The sequence below is a fragment of the Eleutherodactylus coqui genome, chromosome 8 (assembly GCF_035609145.1).
Source record: "Eleutherodactylus coqui strain aEleCoq1 chromosome 8, aEleCoq1.hap1, whole genome shotgun sequence".
In the NCBI taxonomy this organism is placed as follows: Eukaryota; Metazoa; Chordata; class Amphibia; order Anura; family Eleutherodactylidae; genus Eleutherodactylus; species Eleutherodactylus coqui.
The window spans coordinates 15,263,572-15,282,172 of NC_089844.1; positions in this window are offsets into that span (position 1 = coordinate 15,263,572).

Genomic DNA, 18,601 nt, shown 5'->3' on the forward strand with positions numbered 1-18,601 from the left:
AATGCTTTATATTGATGGCAGATTCTTAGGATAGGTCAACAATATCAGATCTTGGGTGGGATCTTATGCCAGGCACAAATACATACATTGCATAGTGGCTATCTTATGATACTGGTGGGTTACAGATGGCATCCTATTGCCTGGAGAAGGAGAGCTGAGCGCAGTTAAAGATGCCTTTACAATCAACCACTATCATTCAGACGGTCGCTCCAAAAAGTCACGAGAGTCTTCAAACACCTGTTGTTTAACGCTTTTATACTGAGCAATCATTGTGTTCTTATTCAAATTCATGGCCGCCAACAAATTGTTGGGAGGATTTACATTGTCACAAATATTGCTCATAGGCCAGGTACGGGGCGCGAGGGTTTTTGGTGGGAGTGAATTTGAAATTGTGACCTCTTCCTAATGCTCATTGGTTGCTGATGAGGCTCTACTAAGGAGTAGCGTACGAAGAACACAATGTGGCAGTTAACTTTCCGCCAACATGGCCGTATGAGGGCTTGTTTTTTGTGTAGTTTTTATTGGTACCATTTTTAGGTACATATAGTGTATAGTAAAACTTTTATTTATTTTTTTTTCATAGCAGGGAGAGAAATATCAATTCTGCCATTGTTTTTTTTTTCTTTCTTACAGCGTTAATCATGCAACATAAATGACATGATACATTTTTTTCTGCATGTCAGTACGATTACGACTAGACCAAAATTATTACTTTTTAAGGACATTTACCTCCACCTTACCAGGGCTAATTTAAAACCAAGTGGGCCCAGTACACAGATATTAAAACAAGCTTCTTCTTCAAACTTTTTTTGTGGTAAAAAACCCCCCCTCATACTCAACTAACCCAAGTCAAGCAATCTGGAGGCTTCTCTGAGGTCTACTGAAGTCCAGTAGTCACATGCCCGCATGCTCATATAAAGACATGACCGCTGTAGCCAATCCACGGATACAACTGGTGCTGAGACTGGTGGTTGGCCATAGCAGTCGCATACAAACTTCAACAGGTACGTGATTGTTGGACTCAGAGGTGATCAGAGACCGTGGGGAAGCCTGCAGCTTGCCGGACCTGGCTTAGTTGAGTATGAGTGTTTTTGGACCTAGAAGTGAGTGAAGACTGGAGCAATGGAGGCAAGCAATAGGTGTGTACAACATTTTTTTTTTTTTTAACCTCCTCACTACTTTTTAACTGTATCCACACCCTGAAGATGCTGATACAAAGATTCAAGAATTCAAAGAAGCTTTATTGCCAGGACTAAACGTATGTAAGTATTGCCAAAGTGATAATCCAGTGACCGAGGAGTGGGCCACGGCCTAGGAGACAGATGATAGAGTTTGGGCCTTGTCACGGTGGTTCTACCGTCTCCCACTCAGAGGGTAACAGGTGACACGTCTAAGGGCTGGGGGAAGGTTAATAAAGGGGAACCTAAATAATGGATTACCTTGTTTTGTCTCGAGACGCCACAGTTTCCTCCACAGCGGGGGTTCCTGGATGGTGGAGTAAATCATCTCTCTTGTAGCTTCCGTGGGGGTATTTCTGGGTGACGGAGTAAATCCACACACACCGGTGCTGTTTAAGACACAGTCTCCGGAAACAGAAGGGCTACTGCTCATTTTACTTAACTTCATGAACAGGAAATAATTTCAGCAGCTTTTTGACAAATTATGTCACAGGGCACACTCATCCACTAGGCTATCCTCCATTCTAGGTCTGTGAGTTGAAGGTACCCACAGACAGCTGCCTTTCATTCCTCTCTCTGACAGAACCAGAACAGCACTCTCTCTCAGAACAGGCTGTCTGTGCAGGCCTTGCAAACACATATATCAAGCATCATCACGTGACAGACAAAAAGATACAAAGCCAGACAGTCATCCACATACCAGACATGTAATCTTTTCAGTGCTGCAGCTATGCAATGCACATCAATCATGCAACATGAAAGACACTGACAAAACAATACTGAGCATACATATCATTAAGGAGTGGCACCGTTGTACGGGGCCACTACAGTTCCCCCCCAATTTAAAAACAAACCGACCCCGGCACCTCTTAAATAGAGTGCAATTGTCTGGAGTGAACTAGCTTTCAGTTTCCTACACAATAACATCTGGAGCACCATCTACACAGTCGTTGATTGTGCAAGGCGAAATCTATAAACACAACTCACCCTCCGTTGCTACTTAGAGTTTACTCATCAAAGTGTACCGAGACTACTTATGACATCACGTTTTGTGTCTAGCGTTACTTTTTATGATGGCGTGTGCGAAAAGTGGTATGGCCATTACGACATGAATCTGTTAGGCTGGACAGAATCCAGGATACTAACATTGCCATGGGGCACTTACATAATTCTTCTCCCCAAGGACTAGTAGAAAGAGAAATAAAGCATCACACCCCTACTAGTCACAAAACTGAGAAAGGATTGACTGGTAGTATTAACACAGAAAAAGTGCAATCATTCATCACTATTCTGGAAGACTATGTCATAAAGGGTAGTAACCTTAGGTAAATACTCCCAACTGAGTAAAAAGGAAGATGTGTATTGTGGGTGCTTCCCCTGGGACAGGTAAAGAAACATGTCCACACACTTATGCAACTACTTTTTCTCTAGCCTTGGCAGGAATTAAGTGGTGGGAATTTTTCCTGGGCTTGACACTCCCTGAAGAACATGAGGCCTGGGCACCATCTTGACCCACCTCTGCATCACAGTCCATAACCTAAAATGGTTGCTTACCATAAATTGCAGACAACTCCACATGATCTAGTAGTACCACACAGTCTCTTTGTAGAAGATAGCGCATTTCCGCCATACATAAATCAGAATCTTCTTGTTGCATTTTAGACGCACCACTCAGACTGGCACCACTCTGATGAATGTCTGTAGGCTCAGAGGACCCGCGATCTTTTTGTAAGAGTCGGAAGGATTGTATTCTGGATGACTGAGAGAAACAGAGTGCCTTGAAAAATGAAACTAACTCCGCCTTGAGCGTTACACGGGCAAAATCCTTCTGTGACGAGAAACTGTGGAAACTTCTTTTCTTTATTTCTTTTTCTTTTTTAGCGGTTTCTTAGAAGGACGGGACATGCGGTTCATCCTGTTCGTGACACCAAATTAACTCTGGCCCTGCAGTGAACGAGGAGCAGGCCACGGCCTGGGAGACAGCGGGGTAGAGTTTGGGCCTTGTCATGGTGGCTCTACCGTTTCCTACCCAGAGGGTAATGCGTGACATGTCCAAGGGCCGAGGTCAGGTTAATAAAGGGGAACCCAAATAATGGATTACCATGGGTCCTGTTTTGTCTCATGATGCCACCCTTTCTTCCACAGCGGGAATTCCTGGATGGTGGAGTAAATCCCCTCCAGTGTAGCTTCTGTGGGGGGATTCCTGGGTGACGGAGTAAATCCACACACATGGGTGCTGTTTAAGACACAGCCTCCAGAAACGGACGGGCAACTGGTCGTTTTACCTAACTTCATGAACCGGAAATAATTTCAGTAGCTTTTTGGCAAATGATGTGACAGGGAAAACTCACTCACTAGGCCATCCTCTCGGCCTCCTCCATTCTATGTCTGTGAGTTGAAGGTACCCACAGACAGCTGCCTTTCATTCCTCTCTCTGACAGAACCAGAACAGCACTCTCTCTCAGAACAGACTGTCTTGTGCACGGCTTCCAAACACATATATCAAGCACCATCACGTAACAGACAAAAAGATACAAAACCAGACAGTCATCCACATACTAGACACTTAACCCTTTCAGTGCTGCATCTATGCAATGCACACCGATCTTGCAACATGAAAGCCACTGACAACACAATACTGAGCATACATATCATTAGGGAAGTACCACATTGTACTGGGCCACTACAATAAGAAAATACGAATTGTTGATACAGGTGGCAGATAGGTGCTAGGGCGTTTTTGTGGTGGTGGTGGTGGGGTATAGAGGTCCATGGTATATCATGTAGGAGGTATAGGAGTCAACGGTATATTACGCTCTTCTGTCTATGGTGGGCATTGCCATATTGTGCTGCTATGGCTGCTGCGTCTTCATCTTCCCCCAGCAGGATGTGAAGTTTCTCTTCCCCTTCCTCTATGGTCTGCTGGTGGCACTATTGGCACAGTCTGCTCTTCCTGGGGTTGTAGTACTGCCTGTGCTGTCCTGATTCGATGGCCAGGCTGTGGGTGCTCAGTCAAGAGGGGCTTAGAGGTTGACGCTCTCTGGGGTCTGGTAGGATATGAGGCCAATTTGTAGTTCCTCTGTACCCCTTGGTATATTATCAATTTCCGGGATGCTCTTATGTTATTCATCCAGTCACCCATATGCTCTGACTTTTCTTTATTGTTTTCTTGATTTTGGCTTTTGTGAGGTGGTGCTGAGTGGTGATTTGGTGCCAACTGGGTTTGGCTGGATTGGTTGGGATGTCTGGTTAGTTGGGGGTCCTTTGGTGTAGCATGGCTTTGTGATGGTAGGAGTTTAGACTGCTATTTTGTAGGTGGGCCTGGAATGATAGCGCCCTCTTCTGGATTGTAGGGTGTAGAAGGAGTCTGTGCAGCTCAGGTCTGAGGTGCTTCGATGGATTTAGAGAAGGTGCTTGCAGAATTGAAATTGGTGCTGCTACCATGAGGACTGGTGTAGATGCACTGCTTGCCTTATAATCCAGTCTTAGAGCTCTGAGTTGACATCTTGGATGCAAGGACTTTACCATTTGCAAGCCAAATTAGAAATATTCAGATTTTACTTTTGCGAAGAGTTTGTACAAACCGAAACACAAAAGTGAGACTTTTTTGACATCCTTCATGTTAATCAAAGCAAATGAGACCTGTTTTCCTGCACATGTAAGTCATACGCTAAGTAATTACATTAATACATTAATTAGTCTTCCATATTGATTGGACGGACCGCTGTCCACCATCAATTTTCAAAAGATTATCGAACAAGAGCCATTCATATGTCTGTGTGACGGGGAGCGCTCGTTGAGCGTACACAGCCGTCACTACAATTCATCTTCCGCCAGTTATGGCTAATAAAGAACGTCTAATTAAAAATCTGTTTGTGAATTAGATTAGCGGTCTCCGAGGCCATTTGCCTGGATTGGATAAGAGGACAAGATGATCACCTCAAACCATTATGTTAGATTTGTATGGCTCATCATAGAATAAATACATCCATCAGTCTGTAGTCTTTTGTTGGGCCCCATGAAGAATCCTCGTTTATCATCTCTAGGATTCAGTACGCTAGAGGCCATTGTAAGACTAGAAGGTTGCCGATTCCCCTGGACTCAGCAGGTACTTCCTTCAGAACTCATGCTCGCCCCCGGGCTGAATACTATTCTGACTGACGGCTGTTTGCCGGACCCTATGCTCATACATGTATACTAAATGAGCCGCCACAAAGGCACCTCTAGGGGCAGGCTGCCTGATCCCCCCCAACATTAGCTGTATGTTTTTGCCTTTCACTTCCCTTCTCTTGACTAGGAACACATGAATGCACTACACAATGGTATGGCACACGGCTCCTGGGGGCCCTGGAACATGGATTTTAATGTTATGTTGTGGCCTCTGTAAGATGGAGAGTAAAACCCAACTGGAAAGTTGAAGAGTAGCGTGTGAGGGGCAGAAATCCACTATCTGCATCTCTCTAAGGGCGGCTTCAGATGACAATGGGTATATTCTCACTGTTCTTTTTGCATGCGCATTTCACTTGCTCGAAAAAAACGCGACGTGCTCTTTTTTTGTGCACATTTTGCGCGCACCGAAGGCACAATAGGAGTCTATGAGAGTGCGCAAATTTGCACCTGATCTCCGCAACATTGTGCAATGGACTGCCCAATTTTACTAGGATATCGATAACACCGGGACTAATTAAGCTGTACAGCCCTTTAAATCACGGCGTGGGTGTGAACGGTCCGCGGCAGCGCAGAAGGTACAGTAAAAGGTGCTAAATACAATAGCATGACCTCCACATCACAAAACGTTGTGGGACCGCTGCTATGACTGAAGTAAGGAAAGCGTACTGCGAGTGGCTTCCTTCTGCTACAATACATTCATGAAGCCGTTCGCCGATGCAGTCCATCATTACAGGACCGTGTTAGTGAACGGCGAAGCTCCAATTTAGTGTAGATGCGACACAAATTACCAGTAAGAGCCAATCAGAAGACAATGCAGATCGCCTGATTGGCCGGTATTCATTCCAGGGACTCTCAGAGTGGATTGGTACCTGAACGTCCTGGACGATCCGCCGCTATCCGTGTGCTGCCTATGAATTAACAAGGACAGCGTACAGACCCAAATATGTCATTGTGCGACCGGCCTACCAATACTCCGATCAGTAATGTGAGTCTCACCAAGACAAGATGGCAGCGCCCAACGCATATCCATGCCATGTACCCCATCTAACGGCATGCAAACAAATTAACAGCCAGAACTCCAGTAAATCACAAAGTTTAACAAACACTGCGCCACTTTTCTTCGCAGGTCTTTTAGTCGCCGTGGACTGTTTTGTTTCCCGCTTCTTCCGACCATTAATTCAGACTTCCAGTCTCTTTTCTTGCAGATATATTGAAGCTTCATGTACATTTCTCCTTTTAACATCTTCCCCTCGGGGCATGAAATACACAATCTGACCCTGGCTTGAATTAAAAAAAAAAAAACCCTGGTTGAACAAAATGTAACAAGCCTCGTGCGTTCGCAGAAACATTTTCTTATTCTGACAGGACCGAGCGCGGCTGTTTGAAGTCTGCAAGCTGGACACAGATAATGGTGCATCTTGAGACCATTGTCATTCTTGTCAATAAGACGGCCTCGGGGAACGCTCAACAAAGCCACCTTTTTTTAAATCACCATTTTTCTGTCTTGCTAAGACATCTGTAAAGCTGCGGTCTGCGAGGTCACGTTATTTCATTCTGATGTGTCTCCATGATAGCGGCAAAAATAAATATATAAAATGCAACTTGACAGAGCGACAATGCCGACCGCTCCTTATCTTATTTACCGCACTTTCTCAATAACAAACACTTTTATTCCCTTTATCAAAGGGTTTCTTATATATAGTTTTTTTTTCTGGCGGGAGGGGGGAGGGGGGGGGGAATTTGCATTGATTTCACTTCTTCCATATCCAATATTATTGAAGGGAACCTGTGGCCATTAATACATTACAGGGTCGGCAAAGGTTTTTTTTTTAACCCTCTCCCACCACAGGACATGAAGCTTCATCCTGGGTGGGAAGCGGTGCCCCCGCAAATGGACATAAGCTTGCGTGCAATGGGTGTCACAGGCTCAGAAACTGATCCCACACCAACCTCAGTGGGGGGCAGCTATGATTGGCAGCCGGCCTCTGCTGTTAACCGGTTCCATGCCATGATCCATGTTGATCGTGGCATGTAGAGGACTCGCAGAGAAAGGGCGCTAACTCTGTGATGTCATCAACCCTTCGCAATGTAATCACAGAGGGCCGATGGGTTTCCTTGGCAAGCATGGCCTATAATCGCTATTATTAACAGTAATACATTGCAGTAAAGAAGTATTGCAATGCATTATTATAACAATCATAGGTTCAGAGGTTCAAGCCCCATATAAGAACATTAAAAAGGGGGGGGGGGGGAATAGCGATAAAAAAAACTTTGTGTGCATCTTATTCTCTGTTTCCAAAAAAAACATGTTTGGTATTGTCCCATCTATAATGACCCATACAATAAATTGAACATGCATTTTTTTCCTGCAGGACAACCGCTGTAAAAAAAATAAGCTAAAAAACGGAGCCACAATGCTTTATTTGCTCATTTTGCCTCACAATAAAACGCAATAAAAATGATCAAAAACAGCCATATTTAACCTAAAATGTTACCAATTAAGAACTACAGCTTGTCACACAAAAAGAATCCCTTATAGATCTCTGTCCATGGAAAAATATAAAAGTTATGGGACTTTGAACGCAGCAATGCAAAAATAATATATATTTTCCAAAAAAGGGTCTGTCATCTAGGTCTAGGTAGGTCTCTAGGTTACAGCGCAGGGCCGTCCTTGTTGGGACAATCGCCCCGCATGCAGGCAGGTTTCATGTAGAAGTTGCCTCATTAGAGTAGGGACCCACCCATGATTGACTACAGCAGCGGTCTCCAACATCCTACTAATCTCACTGGAAAGGCAGTGTATGTTGAAACAGTGTGCTGCCCAGCGCATGTAGATTATGGTGATCACAGTCCCAACAGGGGTCAGAGTTGGTTGTCAAGAAGTGCTCTGATGAAGAGTAAAGCAAATCTTAGCTAAATATAACGCTGGTTCTCCAACTAACATTTCCAAACACACTACTCATTGTTCCTTACCACAGATGGGCTATAATAGCAGTCGACCAGATTTAGCGCCATTGTCTCTAAGAGAAACTGAGAGGCGAGACTCCAAAAAAAACAAAAGAGCGCAAAAATTGTATCACTGAGCAGCGGAGAAACATCACCTGGTCAGATGGATCCAGATTTCTGTTGCTCCGTGCTGATGGTGCGAGCAGCATGAATTGATGGCTCCTTCCTGTCAGCTGGTCAGAAACTCCATCTAATCTGCAGCAACTCCAAGAAGCTTCCTGTCCGCAGGGGCCGATATTCCTGCAGAACCATTTAATCCCATAATGGAATCTACACCACAATGAATTTCTGCGTTTGTGAAGGCCAAAGGAAGGAAACCAATGCACTACTAGATGGGGGCTGATAAAGGAGCCATGCAGTATATGTGAGGAGCATAACATACATGTGCAGAGAGCACATAATGATAGTTAAATCTTCCTAGAAAGTTAAACGCCTCCAGCGGTTGGAAATATACTTATATATACATCAAACTATATACCGGTGGGGTTACGATGGACATGTGACATTACTGTGGATCTCGGCGATCAGGGCCGTTGTTTGAGGATCGGCACATGCCCCCACAAAGGTTTGGCTGAAATGCTGAAACTTTACAGCCCGATGGTCTCGGAGGAGACGTATACCGCGCCGTTTACTTTGAACTGACATTGTTTATTTCCAACATTTACAGAAATAAACAGGAAAATCTTTTAAACACTAACAATCGAATTTGATTCCTGATGCTTTCTGGCAAGAAATCACATCTTCTCTCAAGCATCAAGTGCAGGGTATGTAAATACTTGACATAAGAGTCTATAGATCTGCAAAACTTTAATGCACTTAATGATGCCAAATCGTGTTAGCGTACGGTAGATGTACATGCCATACATGAGGAAGACCATTAGGCTCCATTTTCTGCTGCGTTGGAAAGATGTGGATTTAATGGGTGTCAAACTCAATAAATTCTCCAATGCAGTACAATAGGGGCTGAATAACGCCATACACCGCCCGCGCCTAAGAAGGTAGGATGGCTAGGAACTGGGAAGTAAACCATGGGACAACAAAACACACCTTGGAATAGGGTCTCCTTCCACCATAGTAAGCAGTGGTGAGTTTAAGAAATGGAAATGTCAAAATTATTATGGTACTTACTCTTAATTACAATAACCCCACCAACGGTGGAGGGAGACGGGTAAACTAGTGTGTGTTATCTTCACGGGATAGCCCCCATAACAGTTGCATGGCTGATCACTGTGGCAAGTACAATAGCAATAAATTGAGATTCCCCATAAATATCTGTAGCATACAGGTCAGTTTAAGACACTCAAGTCCTCTTCTTTTACTGGGTTCCCCAACAACTAGTGTGACTTAGATGTTATCCCATGGAAACCAATGGATCTTCCGTTGATTTTAATGGATTTGTAGTAGATTGGCCCGCTTCTGTTGTAATGGACCAGTCCAGTTGTCGGATGGGCTGGCTGATGCTGCTTCCAGTACCCATCCTTCACCAACCCACCCTGATACTTTAAGCATGAGCATATAAGCATGAAAGGCTGTCAGTCATAGCCTTACCAGATGATCCAACTTCTCTAGTGGTCGCACCAATCTTGTTGATTCACAAAATGGATTTCTGTGTGCGAGTTTAAGCCCCCTACTGCTTGTAGGGTCTCTTCATGCTTTATATATACAGTAGAACAGAATAAACTGCAGTACAGGCTTCTTGTATGAAGTATTGTCTTTACTGAACAGATACGGGCAATGGGTGTAAAACTGTCAATTATCATGAAACGCAGCTAATTTCTGGACATCTAGTGTCCTTCGTCCCACTGCAAGAGGAAAACACAGCATATGAAGATAGAAAAGGAAAAGGAAGCCCCCAACCTGGAGAGGACTAGTTGAATGGAATCCCAAACTCTGGGAGCATCCGCTATGAGACAGCCAAACAGCATGCCGGGAACCATATGTAGCTGTCCAATAAAGACAATAACCAAACAAGAAGCCCGTGGTGAGTTTATTCTGTTCTATACATACAGCTGTATTTCCGGCTGCAACATCTAGTTGTTCTAGTTGTTGGAAGATAGGAGCTACGGAGCCATGTTGCCTTTTCTGTGCTTTATTAATTAGCCAACAGTCCGATGACTTAATCTCACCGTGAAGTTACAAACGCCATCTGGATGATCACAGCTCAACAGATCGAGCAGGGGAGAGAAGGAAACAGCAGCAGAGCAGTCTTGGAACTTTCACAATCCCTCTGTCACAACAGGGTAATATCAGAGACTAACTTCTCTTCTTAGTCACCTTCCCAGACATTTCTGTACAAGTGTTACTTACCTTACTCGGCTCCCACTTTGCTCTACTCTTGACCACCCACCTTGCATTACTATGGCACTCTTGGGCAAGGGATTGAAATCCTCTTCTTACTTGCCCTCACTGCCTGAGTGTCTTTTTGCCTTGTGCATGCCTCAAACCCTAATTTGATATTGCTGGTTGTTCTTGGTTCCCTTGCTTCCCTTCGGTTGTGACATATTAGGTACCTTTTGGCTACATCTGTGTCCTCATCTCTTATCTGCTTCGCAATATTACTCTTGGCTAACTCTGTCAAGGTTTGGAAGCAGGCTCAGTTTCTAGTGGCTGACACAATATGGATGGATGTTGGTAATGAAGCCGGGTAGTTGAGCAACAGTCCAGGTTCCAAATAGAGAATACACGCAACAGTTTGAAGAATTAGCCAGCAACAGTAGCCACAAGCTAGGTTAGTGGTAGGAAACACAATACGCTGGCAAGGAAGCAGTGCTAGCTCCAAGTTTGTAGGAAGTCCAGTGGTGGAGATAATTAGGCAATCAAGAAAATAAATTTAAAGAGGCAAGGAGTTAGGTCAATAGGTTATGCAATGGAGCTTTCCAGGATCACCATTAGCTAAGTAGGAAGAACCACTGCCACAGGATCCTCTGGGCTCAAACCCCAGCAGACCCAACCCACCACTACCAACCAGAGACCACCCTGGGAATCACAAACCTGCAGCAAAGACCATACCTCTATGATAGGCCCAATGGAAAACCCAGGGATCCCGCACCCAGGTTAGCCTGGCTAACCAACTGTAGCACAGAGAGTCAGTTATGGATCTGTCCATCCTTAGCTTTCTACAAATTCTGTTAGGGACTCTAGTTTCTCATGAAGCTAATTCAATACTTTATTGCAATATGCTATCAAAGCCCTTGACAGGATGCAAATCAGATCATAACTACAATGTAATACAGGCGTGGGGTTATAATGGGGCAGGAATAAGTAGGCAGAGGCAATATGGTTGCAGCAAAGCAAAAGTGAAACAGTCCTGAACGACTATAAAAGTACTACGGTAGCACCTTCTACAACACAGACTGTTAACAACACACAGGTTTATCGCTCACAAGGATACCGTTTTACGAGTCCCAGACTATGGCAGTGGCCTTCATGAGCCTTTACACTTGGCCCACCTCTGACTTCTCTGGACACCCAGGGGGCCTGCTGCTCACCTGACCCCGCTCTCTGGCGTCTTTCTTCCCTTCTGGCCACACTCTGCACTCACTTGTTTTTGGCTATGTCTCTCAGTCCATTCACAGGTATCTTTCAGCCCTTATGGTGTTTGCCACACACATAGCCAACGCTCCTTACTGTCTTCTGTAGCTGGCACTGCCTCTTCAACTGCATTGCAAACTAGCACGATTGAAAGGGACCCTAAGGTTGAGTAAGGGCCATTGGCAAGTACCGTTATGAGGGGCCTGTGGGGTCTGCCCTATGGTCCGTGAATGTCACTGATGTTCATGTGGAGCAAGGCAAAGTGCAACCAATCGCAAGGGCGTTGCCTAACCATTGGAGGTCATTTGGACATATTTTGCCGCCATCACTATCTCAATGCTTCAGAACTTTACTGAAAAGTTTTGTACAGCAGGTAGGCGACCAGCAGGAGATGTGGAGACCACTGGATAGGTGTATACTGCAACATTTTGAATGTTGGCAATCTCAGGCTCTTGATGATACAGTGGCAACCATTGGCACATGCCACCACCAGGAACTGGTCGATGGCACAATGCAGTGAAGAGTGGGCCGGGAACAATACCTTTCCTCCTGTTGCTTGTCTTTTGGCGACTGCCCACTGCCTCTCACATGCAACCAGGTTTATGGAGCACACGTAAGGTCCCACATCTCAACAGCCTCCCCTCATGATGTAAATAGCAATAAACAGTGAGCCCAAGACAAGGTAGTTTTAGTTCTTTACACCATATGGGGGAACCATTGGCGTACCCCACTACACTACTAAGCTTCCTTATGTTGCACATCACTGGTGACACACTAGTCACATCATGGGGTAGTATGGCACTTCCCTAATGTTGACCTTTGGTGATATCCTGGCTGCATCACCGCCTGCATCACTGGTGGAGCTTTACAATAACAGATCCTAAAGGGGGCAAGGTTTGGATATGGCACTTTTGTGCCGAAACATCTACAGCAGATCGTTCCCTTCAGTGAATATACAGGAAACTGGTTTGACATACATAGACAAATATAGCATAGACATCTCCTGACAGAGTACCGTGGAATCAATCTTTTCCTATACTGGTCCCCTCAGGATATGTTGAGTCCATACTGGTGGTAGCCATTCCACTCTGCCTTATAGAGGTGTGAATCCTAGTTGGGATACGTATAACCCTCCTAATAGTAGCTACCGAACGTTATTAACTATGGCACAATTACCATAAATGCTGCATCTTGTTCTGATCCGTGATCCCAAATTGACCTATTTGTATCCATTTTTTTCTTTAGTCCTATGTTTTTTCTACAGCTCGTTCAACCTTGACAGATTTAATACATTGTAATTATTATTTTTGGAAAGATATCATATGTGAGACAATGTTCCTTCGGGCTACAAGTTATTAAGCTTGTTATGTACTGTTACTAAAGAGGAAATACCAATTATCATATCATTTAGTAGAGCAAAATATTCTCCTTCCTTCATGAGTAACTACTTCCTTGAAGTTTATTCAAGTGTTTATTACCATTTAATGTAATATTGCTTCTTGGAGGTATCCATTACACTGATAGATTCGGCAGGAAATTAGCTATGTCTCCATCATGTCTTGCAAGAAAATTCACATGATTTTCTCTGCTTTTTTTATTTGTATCATTTAAATGACTTGGACGGCATTCAGATAATACTTGAAGAAGGTCAAAGCTGAAGAAGGGAATTTTGTGGTCTTGAAGTTTCAAATAAATGACTACAGCCGAAAAAAAAAAAACCCTAATGTTAAGACCAAGGTTGTAACTGTAATACCAAGGTTGTCAGTAATTTGATTGCAAACCTGAAAAAATATGGAAGTTGTTGAGAAAGGAAAAAAAAAAATATACGAGTGAATTTCGATTTTACGAGATTCCGTCTTGGGTAGGAAAAGTCTGGTGACTATAAATAATATGATAAATTGTACATTAGAGGAGCAGGAGAGGGAATCATTAATTGTGAAACTTTAGGAAATGGCTGCTTCTGTAATTAAAACTGTTTTTAACACATTATGAAGCCACGTCTGGGGGAAGGGACTGCAATGGGAGAAGCTGGAATTGCAATAAGGAAACTCACCTACAGTGTTTTAGAGGTGACCTGTTAGGATGTCCCCCCCCCCCCCCAATTGTGTAGATCAGTGACCCCAGGGGCGTAACTAAAGGCTCAGGGGCCCTGATGCAAAACGTGAGCTGGGCCCCCCCCCCCCTCTATCTGTATCTGTACCCGTACCCATACCTAAACCATGCTGCACAGAGACATAACTTGAAGCTTCTGGATCCCAATGCAAAACCTGTAGCAGATCCCCCAACTATAATGCTTTATTCATAGTACTGGGCTCCCTATATGGAGAAGAAAGGCCTTATGGGCCCCCCTAAGGCTCCTTGGCCCGGGTGCAACCGCATCCCCTGCACCCTCTATAGTTTCGCCCCTGGGTGATTTCCAACCAGTGACTCAGGAGTCCTTGCTGTGTGGCTCACCTTGGGAGCTCAGAGTTTTCACTAAACGCACTGGCAATTAACATTGTTGCAGGTATTTCTAACTACCAAACAAGGCCAAATGTGGATGCCATTATGCTACAGTAGTTTTCCTAAATGTAAAAATTATATTCCCAGCCAGAGAGGGGGGGGGGGGGGGGTCTATTACCGGCAGTACTTTTTCTCTGCCATCCTTCAACCAGTTCCAGGTTCTGTTTTTGGCCTTCCAAGATGGCCAATGAATTCTTCAGACCACCCAATCCGTACAGTGCATTGATAGTGTTAGTATACCAATGCATTATACCAGCTCTCTGATTGGCCATAGCTGATCACATGATCAGCACTGGCCAGTCAAATAGTAGTGCATAGTATGCATTAGCAAGTTAGACGTTTTAAGCCATCTTGGATAGCTAAAAGCGGGGCCCATAACTGGTGAATTAGAGGAGAGGTGGAGAATAACAACTGCAGATAATAACCTCCCCACCCCCACACACCAACACTCTCCAGTCCTGGGACAGAATCTTGTCCTGAAACCAGAGAGTCACTTCTACCCCTTCCTGATGCGGTTCTTGTTTTATTTTTCAATGGTACCATTTAATGTACCACATCATATATTGGAAAACTTAAATGTGTAAGTCGGGTGAAATGGGAGAAAAAGCAAAACTGTACTATTTTTGAGGGGCATTTGTTTTATGGCATTCGTGGTGCGCTAAAAATGATGCGTTATGCTTATTCTGTAGGACAATTTTTATGCAGTACTGCTTTGAAAAATAAATTGTCAAAATTTAACACGTAGCTTTTTGTTGGCATCTTTTGACCCTCGTAACTTTTTTATTTTTCCATTGCTGGTGCTGTGTGAGGGTCCTCTGTAGTCAGGTGACCTGTAGTTTTTATTAGCATCATTTTGGGGTACATAAGACGTTTTGATCACTTTTGATTCAACTTTTTTTTTTTAAATGGGGGTGACCAAAAAAGCACAATTCCGACATTGCATATTTTTTTCTCTTGGCATTTACTATGTGGGGAAAATAATTGGTAATGTTCATAAACTGGACTTTTACAGACACAGCGATATCAATTCTTACACTGTTTTATTTTTGGATGTGACGTCTGGGAAAATGGCTTTTCATAAAAACTTTATAAAAATACATTTTTTATTTTTTGTAATGATTAAAAATAAATATTTTGCTTATTTTCATTTTTTTAGCTCCCACAGAGGCCTTGAACTTGTCATCATTTGATCACATATACAGTATACGGCAATACTATAGTATTGCAGTAGACTACATTTTAACAGACACTCTATTAAGAAATGCTACAGGCACATATTAATAGGCAAACAATCATGGCAGACTTGGGGGCTTTGGGAAGGTTCCAGGCTGTCATGACACTGTAAGAGGAGTGAGAAGTGCCATGCTCTCCTTTTACGGTTTACAGCGGCTCTGCTACCATGTATTGTGCTCCGGAGTGATGCCTTTACAATATAAAGGGAAGGGCAGCAGATTTCAAATCATCTCTTGATATTTTGCGACACAAGAACATGCGGCGTTTCGACCCGCTCAGGGTCTTTGTCCAGCTAACATACAGATGAACTTCATACAGAATATATACAGATTCCACAAACCCAATCACAGAATACCAAAGCCCCCGATTCACCGGTTCACAATGAAATTACCAGGATTGCGAGGGGTGAGGGACACAGACTTCCTCCATCTCCATCGTATCGGCGTCCCTAATATCCCCATTGGGCATGTGCAGGATCCATAAACTCTCACGAGATCCATGCTTCTTTTCATCTCCATAGTAACAGCATTCAGGACATTCGAATTCCGATCGGGACATTTAAATGCCGCTTTCAGAATTGACAGTCGCATTTAAAGGGTCCGCAGCTGCAATAGAAGTTACCTCTGATCGTGGCAGTTGTAGGCTCCATACAATGACACCTGTACAACACATGCCAGGAAGGGGTTAAAGTCAACACAGAAGCCCTTTGCTCCAGTGGGTGATGTTGGTCCCAACTCACAGCCCTGGTATATCTGGTATATCTTAAGGACATGTTAAAGAACTGCTAGCTGTATATCACTACAACTGCAACCCTACTGACTTTATCCCCATTTTTTTCGTAATCACCTCGATTGGCATGGACCGGCCTTCTAAGATCCGGCTTCTAGCACTCTCAAAGTGTCAAGTGGGTGGTCCCCACTTCTCACTCTCAATGAGTGATGTCAGATTGTCAATCAAGTTTGACGTCACTCACTGAGTGAGAGGAGGGGACCACCCACTTGACACATTGACAGTGCAAGAACTGGAAAGAGGAAGAGCCCATCCAGGCCATCAGAGGTGAGTATGGAAAAAGGCAGGGGGATAAGGTCAGCAGGGCCGTGTCGGCAAAGCCGTGGAGCCAACCACACTGATTTTATCCTATAACAGGTCCTCTTTAAATGGCAGCGGAGGTGCACACAAGAGTATACATAGAGGAGTATAGCTAAGGAGCTGAGGGCCAACCAGGTCTGGGCCCCACTGTCCATGGTGCCCATAGCCATCACTCTGTAACCTATTTCCTCTTTATCCTGCTGTAAGATCTACTCCCTCGAAACAATTACGGACCTCATTGATGGCGGCGGGGGAGTTGTATCACTGTATTGTTGGTTTGTTACATAGTTATCACTTGTCAGAGTTCCACTGAGTATTATAAATAAGTTTATTACTCCAGTTTTATTGGAAACTATTTCTCCATTAATCAGCCTGTCTGTGCGGCGCGGCCCCTCCGCCAACCGGAGTAATGGGTTACAACGTAATAAGAACAGTCATTTTCCCTATAAAGCAAAATGATCTCCTCGATGCAACAATCACCAATAACTGACACAACGCATTGTGCCGCCTGAACCTCACCGGCATCCCCAGCCTATATCTCAATATCGAGATGACAGAGATAAGTAGAGTGCGCTTATTGAGGCGTCATCTGTGGATAATGATCTGCCGGGCGGCTAGGAAATCTGCAAATAAAATTGTGTTTCACCCTTACGTGTAACTCGGTTACGGCGCTTTAATTTATTTCTTAAGAAAGTTACCAACACCAAAAATCTCATTTTCTGATGTGAATTTGCGCGAGGTAAAACCACTTACAATGTGTATCGCTGTAATGTCATAAATTACTGCAGGTTATTGATGGCACAAGCTGCTCGCCAATCAATAGTAAGGATTTTTTTTTGTCTTTGCAGTCGATGGTAAGAGAAGAAGATAGCAGTCTGCATCCGTGTGGGATCATTTTGTGTTCCGACGCTTGGGCGTTAAGTACATTCATTTGCAGGAGGTTTCTAAGTCTTGCTTAGGGAGGAGGAGGTCTTGTAATGGAGTATATGCTGTTTACGCTGCGATGTCTCAATCACGACGAGCGGAGGACCGATAATATACCGCTAGAAGTAGTCAACTTTTTTGTTATTTGTGTGTGGGGTTAAAAACTTGTTACTGATAGGGAGCGAACCTTATTGGCCCCGTAAGGCTCCTGGGCCCGGGTGCAACCGCATTCTCTGCATCCTGGTCTAAAACATTCCAAAGTTACCTGTATGGCAAATTTGGTGCAGATTGGTCCAGTTGTTTGGCTGTGCATGAAAAACAGAAATCCATATAGACAGATAGATAGATAGATAGATAGATAGATAGATAGATAGATAGATAGATAGATAGGAGATAGATAGATAGGAGATAGATAGATAGATAGATAGATAGATAGATAGATAGATAGATAGATAGGAGATAGATAGGAGATAGATAGATAGATAGATAGATAGATAGATAGATAGATAGATATGAGATAGATAGATATGAGATAGATAGATAGATAGATAAATAGATATGAGATGGATAGATAGATAGATAGATGATAGATATGAGATGGATAGATAGATAGATAGATAGATAGATAGATAGATAGATAGATAGGAGATAGATAGATAGGAGATAGATAGATGGATAGATAGATAGATAGATAGATAGATAGATAGATAGATATGAGATAGATAGATATGAGATAGATAGATAGATAGATAGATAGGTAGATAGATAGATATGAGATAGATAGATAGATAGATAGATAGATAGATAGATAGATAGATAGATATGAGATAGATAGATATGAGATAGATAGATATGAGATAGATAGATAGATAGATATATGGATAGATAGATAGATATATGGATAGATAGATAGATATGAGATAGATAGATAGATAGATAGATAGATAGATAGATAGATAGATAGATAG